The sequence below is a fragment of the Oryctolagus cuniculus genome, chromosome 9 (genome assembly GCF_964237555.1).
Source record: "Oryctolagus cuniculus chromosome 9, mOryCun1.1, whole genome shotgun sequence".
Taxonomy (NCBI): domain Eukaryota; kingdom Metazoa; phylum Chordata; class Mammalia; order Lagomorpha; family Leporidae; genus Oryctolagus; species Oryctolagus cuniculus.
Genome location: NC_091440.1, coordinates 79,724,446 through 79,733,980, shown reverse-complemented (window position 1 = coordinate 79,733,980; position 9,535 = coordinate 79,724,446). Strand labels below are relative to the sequence as shown.

Genomic DNA, 9,535 nt, shown 5'->3' with positions numbered 1-9,535 from the left:
CAGCCGTTGGAGGGTGAACCAACAGCAAAAGGAAGACCTTTCTCTCTGTCTCTCTCTCTCTCACTGTCCACTCTGCCTGTCAAAAAATAAAATAAAAAATAAAAAGAAGTATTCTGCTGAAGTCTGAAATAGATAAAAAGGAGCAGAAATAAATTATAAAATTATGAATTGTAAATCAGTAATAAAAGTACTAAATTTTACCTGAGTTCTTGACATCTAACTTGTATTTTAAGTGTACAATCTATAAATGGGAAGGAGTTGTTTTTGCCTACTATGTGCTCAAAAGGAACAGTTCTGTGACCAGATGTGTGCAAGGCACCCATTTATTAATAACATTCTTTAGAAAAGGAAAATCAGTACTTGATTTTAAGTAAGCATAAACTTACATTTTTAAAGCTCTTTGCTGTCAAAGAAAGCTCACTGGGGACCTAAAAGCGTCACCAAAAGACAACAAGTGTTTACACAATTACACTTCAAGTTTGCCAGCTCTGTGATACATCAGGTTAAGCAGCCAGCTGCAGTGCTGTCTTCCCATGTGGGCGCAGGTTCGAGTCGCAGCTGCTCCGCTTCCAATCCAGATCCTCGTTAATGGCCTGGAAAATCAGCAGAAGAAGCCCTGAGTATTTGGGTCCCTGCACCCAAGTAAGAAACTGGAAGAAGCTCCTGATTCCTGGCTGTGTCCTGCCCCAGCCCCTGCCAGTGTGGCCATTTGGGGAGTGAACCTGCAGATGGAAGATATCTGTGTCTCTCTGTCCCTCTCTCTGTAGCTCTGCCTTTCAAACAAATAAATAAATCTTGGAAAAGAACATTATTTAGAAATGGAAAATCAGTACTTAATTTTAAGTAAGCATGCCCTTACGTTTGGAAAGCTCTTTGCTGTCAAAAAAGCTCACTGGGAGAAATAAAAGCATCACCAAATGAGGAGAAGTGATTATACAATTACACCTCAAATTACTGACAAAACCAATGAAGCAAGAGTGTTTGGATGATCGCTTATACACTCCTCTACAGAACTTCTCAACCTCTGTTTCCCAGACAACTTTCCTGTACATCTAAATTATACTCTCCGAGTTTCCAGTTGACTTCAACTGACTCTACCCACTGACAGACTGGTGGCTTTACCTCTCATGGGCCCTGGCAACTCTTGTCTGTCCAGCACCACCCAAGTAATTACCAACTTCCAAGCACATTTCACTTTATCAACCATGACCTGCTTGCTGTCTCTAAAATACAGTAGTTGAGTGCATCTGGAAAGACTGGGAAACAAGGAAGAGCATCATGGATCAATTCATCACGTGATACAGTGCATGCCAAAGAGGAGACCAGTTGAAAAGACAAAGTGAGAGTCTATCAAATCTATCCAAGATTATTTTAATACAATCATAAATAATAACATTTCATTCAAAAATAATAAGCCCATAATGAATGTTTAGTAGGATGTCAGGTCAACAGTCTTAATCCTGTGAACACAAGATGGTCAGTTACTCTATGTTTAAGGTTCATATAATAAATATGTAATATATATAATAATAAAGATTAAGAGCTTTTAGAGCTTTAACATACAATTCAACAATACAGCTATTCTTTTTGCTACTATTAAAAAATGAGGTTATAACAATATATCAGCTGTTCCCCAGTTGCAGCTTGCTTTATAGCAAGAAAAGTGTCAAAAAAGAAATAAGTAGTTACTTACAAACCAGAAACTCATGAGCTTCAACCCTCACAGTTTCAATAGTAAATTTAAAAAAAAATCTTTTGAAATAAAAGAATCACTATTTTAGGATAACAGTGTGAGAATAGAAGTACAAATATTAGCTATTCTGTACTTTTAGGTTATCCAAAATTAGAACTACTTCACATGAGTTGCACAGACTTTTAAAAATTAGACTTAGGTTTTCTGTATAGTTTGGAATTCTCACAGAGAGCTCTTCAGCACAAAGGTCCCTTCTGCCTTTATTTTTCTGAAAGAAGTTAAACTTGTAGTGACCTGGAAGCTTTTATGATCCAAAATATCATGGTCTTGCAAAGCGAATTTCTTTTTTTTATTTTTTATTTAGTAAATATAAATTTTCAAAGTACAGTTAATGGATTACAATGGCTCCCCCCCCCCCATAATTTCCCTCCCACTCACACCCCTCCCATCTCCCGCTCCCTCTCCCATTCCATTCACATCAAGATTCATTTTCAATTCTCTTTATATACAGATGATCAATTTAGTATATATTAAGTAAAGATTTCATCAGTTTGCACCCACACAGAAACACAAAGTGTAAAATACTGTTTCAGTACTAGTTATAGCATTACTTCACATTGGACAACACACTAAGGACAGATCCCACATGAGAAGTAAGTACACAGTGACTCTTGTTGTTGACTTAACAATTTGACACTCTTGTTTATGGCATCAGTAATCTCCCTAGGCTCTAGTCATGAGTTGCCAAGGCTATGGAAGCCTTATGAGTTCGCCAACTTCGATCTTATTCCGACAGGGTCATAGTCAAAGTGGCAGTTCTCTCCTCCCTTCAGAGAAAGGTACCTCCTTCTTTGATGGCCCCATTCTTTCCACTGGGATCTTACTCGCAGAGATCTTCCACTTCGGTCTTCTTCTTCTTCTTTTTTTTTTTTCCAGAGTGTCTTGGCTTTCCATGCCTAAAATACTCTCATGGGCTCTTCAGCAATATCCAAATGCCTTAAGGGCTGATTCTGAGGCCAGAGTGCTGTTTAGGACATCTGCCATTCTATGAGTCTACTGTGTATCCCGCTTCTCATGATGGATCGTTCTCTCCCTTTTTGACTCTATCAGCTAGTATTAGCAGACACTAGACTTCTTTGTGTGATCCGTTTGACTCTTAGACCTATCAGTGTGATCAATTGTGAACTGAAATTGATCACTTGGACTAGTGAGATGGCATTGGTACATGCCACCTTGATGGGATTGTATTGGAATCCCCTGGCATGATTCTAACTCCACCATTTGGGGCAAATCCGATTGAGCATGCCCCAAATTTTACATCTCCTCCCTCTCTTATTCCCACTCTTATATTTAAGTTAACATAGGAGGTATGAAGGATAGAACCTGTTCCACTCTCACAACTATGCAATCTGTTTACTAATTAACAGCAGAGAAACAAAGGTGAGTTTACTTCAACAAGCAGATAGCTCATTTGTAAACCCGCGCCATTCTAGAGTCATTGAATGACTTGCCATACTGTGACACGGGAGTCAGAGAATAGTACATACCAGAAGTTCTTGAAGTGCTCAGAGACTGAAAGATGGCTGTTGCTGGGAAAAGTCTGGAAAAGAGAAGACAATTACGTCACATAAACCTGACACCGTAATAGCTTCTTCCATATATATATATATATATATAATTTCATTTCTTCCTGAGAAAGTCTTGACCCTTGATTATTTTCTTTGTTTCATCACTAAAGGGTTTTACTTAAGATGCAATTGCTCCCCCAAAGTACATCAACCTAAAAAATGCAAGCAAACATAGAGCTGAGCCAGGAAATGAGGTGCTCTTTCCTACAAAGTTACCAATTACCCAGAAAGTTCTGGATTTCTAGTCTTAAGCAACATTCTTCATAGAACAAGCAGGTGTTTTCTTTGTTTTAAATCACACATTTTGTGAAGTAGTATGTGTTACTCTAAGAATTCCATCTTGTGCCCCACAACCTCACCTCCTGAGCTCACAGTCAGGTCATTGTAGAGAATATGGAGTTGACTTTTCCAGGATCCATAGGTTAACATGAGCCAAATACAAGTAAATGATGTCAGAAATTAAGTTTGCCCTTGAGGCCTACACAGACTATTTCCTTTTCTTCCCATTTTCCACCCAACCACCTTATTCTTTTTCCAGAAAGAACCTCTGCAGTCTCTTGCAGAAAGGGCTTGCTTACACCTAAGGAGGAAACATACCAGGTTATTCTGCTGACATATTTGGAGGCAGCACATTTGTAAGGAGCTTCTCTACTCTTTATTCATGTTCCAGCATGCCTCAAGGGAATCCAGAAGAAATGATGACCTCCTCTGAGCTTGCTCTCATTTTCCTCTAGTGGCTTAGAAGGCAGAGCAGGTACTGACTTCTCCTTTCCTGTATATATAACATATATAATTATATACATAATATTAATATAATATATAATTTTATATATAATATATAATTTTATATATATATAAAATAAATCTTCCTAGAGTGTAGGTGGGTATTTGGAAGAACCTCACACAGAACATCAGACCCTATGTAGGGCAGGCTCTTGCACAAATCAAAAATTAAAAAAAAAAGACCATAATAGTAATCAGAGAAAGGTGGTGACAAAAGATAGGCACAGGAAAAAGGGAGTTTTCTGGCCTAGTAATTTGAAATTCTCCAGTATGATTCACTTTGCTGGTGAAGTAAAATTTCACTCTTTCTATGAGCACCGCGACAAGTGGTGAGCAGCTGTTTGAGATTCTCAATATTTCCTCCCTGTGTCCAGACTTAAAATTTAGAGAGCAGTCTTCCTGTAAGAATGGAGTACATTCAGAAGTACCTGCAGTCTACATCCCACTGAGCCAGGAAAAGAAAAATGAGACTCATCAGAAATATCACACTTGCCTGCCTCACATCTTCTTTATTTTCTTGTACCAGTATGAAAATTGCTTTCCAAATAAAAATAAGTTGCAAATGAAGAGCATGAGTTCTTTCCAATGTTATCTTTGCACACCCAATACTTGGATGAATACAATCCTATTTGACCTTTTGAAAATTCTACTGTAAAACATCACAGAACATCAAGATCAGCTATAAATATCACAATATGCCTGGAACAAAATCATATGGAGCTCCAAATGCCTTTAACGTTCAAAGAGCAACCTGCCCAGCAATTTGCTATGGAAGTCAAATGTCAATATTCCCTCCCATTTATCCTGCATGGAAAGTTGTACATTACCAAAATCATGGCTTTTGAGCTCGGCCCTGAAGCCAAGATGTTCCGAGGGCATTAGGAGGAAAAACAGATTACCCAAACTGTGAAAGAGATTGACATGGGGAGAATCAATATGAAAGCAACAGGGTAGGTGGGAAGCACAAAGGAATTTAAAATTTAAATCACAGCCTTGAAAATTTAAGTTCCAAAGAGACTTCCTTGTCCAGAGGTCATGATACTGCAAAGCACTGTGCCAGCCTGGGAGCACTGAAGGAAAGGAAGGAAACTAAATTCAACAAGGCAGAATCCTTCAACTTTTTCTTTTCCTTTAATTACCAGAGCAATTTAATGTGATTCATTGGAATCGTTTTTAATATCTTTACATAAATAGATTTACCAAATGACTGATGTTCTGGAATTTCTCTGCATGGAGTTTAACATGGATAGCCAGCTGGAAGGCTGACATGCATGATCGCTGGCCTCTGCTAACCCCTGTTTGGGTCCTTTACCTACCAAGCACCAGTTGCATTTGCTCACAAACCAGTTGCAAATACGAATAGGTAATCTAATGGAGAAGTAATAAAATATCGCTTCTAAGAAAACTAAGTTGAGGGCAGATGCTGAGCTCAGCAGTTAAGATACACACTTCCTGTATCACAGTACCTGGGCTCAAGTCCAGCTTCTGGCTAATAAATACCCTGGAAGGCAGAAATGATGGCTTGAATAGCTGAGTCCCTGTCACTTGCCTAGGAAACCTGGATTGAATTCCCAGCTGCTGTTTCTGTCCCATTCAAGCCCCAGCTGTGAGGGTATTTACAATACCCCAGAAAAAAAAGGAATGCGTTTTTTTCCTTCTTTCTATCTCTATCTCTCAAAAATTCTCCCTCTCAAATAAATAAATTGCATTTTTTAAAAGACAGGTAAGTTGAATGATCTGAAAGGACTCATTTTAAAGGCCATTGTTGGACTAGACAACTATTGAAGAACAAGAGTGGGGACAATAGCAGTGGGAATTAAGACCTAGGAAAATCCTGCACATAAACGCATATCAGACTTTTTGAAAACAAAAAGCTAAATTTAAAAATCATTGGATATTGGTTTTGCAAAATGATGAAGGACTCCAACCATTGCACCTATATTTCAAGAAAAGACATAATCCCAGATGAAAATATTGGTTAATAGATGTACTTTTGTGTGTTCAAGAAAGGATTTAAGGTGTGATACATATTCTTGCTTAAGATGTCCCACTTGCACAGATTTTACTAATCAACTATTGACCCTCATTATATCAGACATAAGAGCTTCCACTGAATTCCAGGTTTCATTTTATAGATGAGGAAACAGAAATAGTCTCAGCTAGTGAACGGAAAAGCTAAGGTTTGGTTGGTTTTTGTTTTTTGTTTGAAAGTTATGCTGTATCTAAGGTGATTCAGTTTTAATTCTCTGTTTAAACATTTAAAGTCCATTTTATTCTTTCCTTTTCATCTTTCCCTGCATTTCAGTCCTTCCCCGAACCCACTCGGAGCCTTGCAGGCTTCTTAGATTGGATGAGGCCCATGGACTCCAGTCAGATGCCTGGGGAAGCCTCAGCATCAAGTGCATCAGCTCATGCTTCTCCCCTCTGCTCTCCCTGAGTCTTGCACCAAGCATTTGTTCTTAGGCCCAGACTATCCAGGCTGCTTCCTTTCAACAGATTTACTTAGCTCTTATTGGACTCCTTCAACTCATGCTCTGTGATTGTACAGTAATTGTGCCTCCCCTTCAAATCTGGCTTGGCATTCAGGAAGTTCTGCCTGGATCTGGTGCCCCGAATATAGCTTATCTTGAAAAAGAGTTCACCCCCCTACATGCTCTTGTTCAACCACGTGCTCTTGTCTCATCAAGGTCAAATTTTCCCAAGCTTGATGAGAAACCAAAACATAAATTTTCTAATTGTCTTTAAATATCAAAATATGTTTTTAATCTGAGCTTTCAAAATAAATTTCCCATCTCTAAATATTTTCCTATCAATATCAATTTTGCCCATTGCTAGACTCTTGGGAGAATTTGCCAAGCCCTGTGATCAGCTATTTCTAAACTCTTTTCTTCACTCTCTTCTTGACTTCTTTGGCCCTTTTCACTTCCCATTTGGGGTTCAGTCAAAATCTCTCTCTGAGTCCCTGGAGTGGTTACAACACTACGCTGTTACACATCGCCCACTGCAACTCAGCCAGACTGAAAATGGGTGCTCTTCTGCCCCCTTGCCCCAACTTTCAGACTATGGCAAAAGAGCATTTATGCTTTTAGGGATAAGTCCTTATACTCATTTTGTATCTATTAACATTTACTGAATACATACTATGCCTAATCGCCATGCAAAGTTGTTTACGTGTATTATCTTATTTCTCAAACCAGCTTTAAGGAAGGTATATTTCCTCTTTTGCCATTTGAAGGGAAGGATAATAAACCACAGAAAGATTAGATTATCTGTCATAGATCGTATAATTTGGAGATGGTGTCATCAGGATTTATAGATCTGTTTAAGAATAGATACTCTGGACATAACAACTCCTACTTCCCAACTGAGGCTGTCTGTAATTCTGTGATTAGACCTAGTACATAGAAGATTCCAAAGCATTTTATATAAAGGGCCATAGTGCACTTACTTATTGTTCATTCAGCTGTAGTGAGCATAAGTGGAAAAGCAAAGTTAGAAGCAATGAATAGGAAAAGTGGTAGTCTCTGCACTAGTGTTAGTTAAGCTGGTGTGGGGTCTCTGGTATCTTGGCAAACCAGTGGCTCCTTGCATAAAGATGACTGCCTGGTTTTGCTTGGTGTCATGTAGACCCTATGTCTGCACACTTGTAGAGGAAGTAACAGGAAGAAGCAACTTGTTACTGTTTGTCAGACAGTGACGTGTGAACAGATCGTAAGTTGTAAAATTCAACTTCATCAGTGCTGTAGATCATGGGAATTCTAAATGCAGTGCAAGTGTGGACTGTTTTCCTTAATTCCCAGTGTTGTTATGAGTTTTATCTTTTACAAATTGTTATCACAGAAGGATAAAGAAGATGACATTGGGATGCTAGCCTATAGTGGTATTTTGGGCAGACAGTCGACTACTCCCCCTCTCATCTGTTATGGTTGTGTTCTGGTTCTGAGAAATCGGTTCTCCATTTCCACTTTCAACTCCAGTTGCTTCAGTAACGTTGCATAATCATCTTAGAACCCTATCCTTGCTTTCTTAATATGTACCACTATCTAAACCACAACTATCTTGGATGCCCTCAATGGTCAACCTCTCCAAAACCTCTCTCTGGTGTTCTTGGCCCTCTAACCACCTGTTTGAAAGCACACTGGAAAATGTAAAGCATTTCATGATGCTATTTGGTCTAGTTGTGATATAGTCATAATCATTTCCCACCTTCTTCATAACTCGCTCAGCAAACCTCCAGCTTTATATATTTATTCAGTCAACAACTGCTAACCTACCATCATTATACCTTAGGTGCTGGGACTAGAGTATTAAAACAATCACATCTCTGCTTTTCAGGGAGAGTGACTTCCAATCAGAAGAGACAAACGATTACCAAATAAATAAATAAATGAATGATAGGTGACAATAAGCATTTTGGGAAAAAAGATTTCATAAGATTGGTGTGGTTTTAGGTAAAGTTGCTAGAGAAATGTTCTGAGAGCTGATGACATTTATGCAGATATTTAAATTAAATGAGACCATGTGAAATCTGGGAGTAGAGGAGTACAGGAGGAGTTGGAGGAACAACAAATGCACACTCTTGTGGCAGGAGCTTACCTAGTATGTTTGAGGACCAGCAAGTAGACCAGTGTATCTGAGTAGAACAGACAAGAATATCCACTTCACTACCATCTCTTCTAGTTGCTTCTGATGCCATGGGGGAAATATTCAAGAGAGAAGGCATGGTTGCTGCTATTTGTGATTTGGAGTCATGATTTGATGCTCAGCCATGCTAGATGATTCTGTTTTATTATATCCATCAGCTTCTGATCTCAAACTTTCAACATTTTCCCACTGTCCTGACATCTTGTTCATCTCCCTATTCCCCGCCCCAAGTTTATTTTTCTGTGTTTTTTACTGCCTTCACCTCTGAGATCCATTTTCTTGGCATACATGACCAAATTGTCCCAATCCTAAAAATTAAATACCTAAATCCATTCTGCCCAACTGACATTTAAATTCTGGGGTAGCCATTTGGCCTAGTGGTAAAGATGACTGTATCCCGTATCAGGTGCCTCAGTTTTATATGTGATTCCAACCCATGATTCCAGTCTCCTACTGAAGCAGTGCCTCATAGCACCCATGTGGCAAATCTGGATTGAGTTCTCCAGCCCCAGCCATTGCAGGCATTTGGAGACAAACCAGTGAACCAGAACATGCGCTCATTCTCCTTCTCTCTGTGTCTCTCCAAATCCTGACCTCTTAAATCAATATTTTTTTTTACAGGCAGAGTGGACAGTGAGAGAGAGAGAGAGAGACAGAGAGAAAGGTTTTCCTTTCAGCACCGCGCTGATCCGATGGCAGGAGCCAGGTGCTTCTCCTGGTCTCCCATGGGGTGCAGGGCCCAAGCACCTGGGCCATCCTTCACTGCACTCCCGGGCCACAGCAGAGA

At 39.3% G+C, this 9,535-nt stretch overlaps 1 long non-coding RNA gene across 1 annotated transcript in view; it reads right to left on the bottom strand.

The window, feature by feature from the left end:
• Window positions 1-466: 466 nt before the first annotated feature.
• Window positions 467-9,535, bottom strand: part of LOC103352084 (uncharacterized) — a 127,375-nt gene continuing 118,306 nt past the window's right edge. The window contains exons 3-6 of the long non-coding RNA XR_007913684.2: window positions 8,701-8,790; window positions 3,919-4,093; window positions 3,241-3,293; window positions 467-593 (exon numbers count right to left, since the gene is read on the bottom strand). This is a non-coding gene — a long non-coding RNA (uncharacterized lncRNA). The remainder of the gene's footprint in view (window positions 594-3,240; window positions 3,294-3,918; window positions 4,094-8,700; window positions 8,791-9,535) is intronic.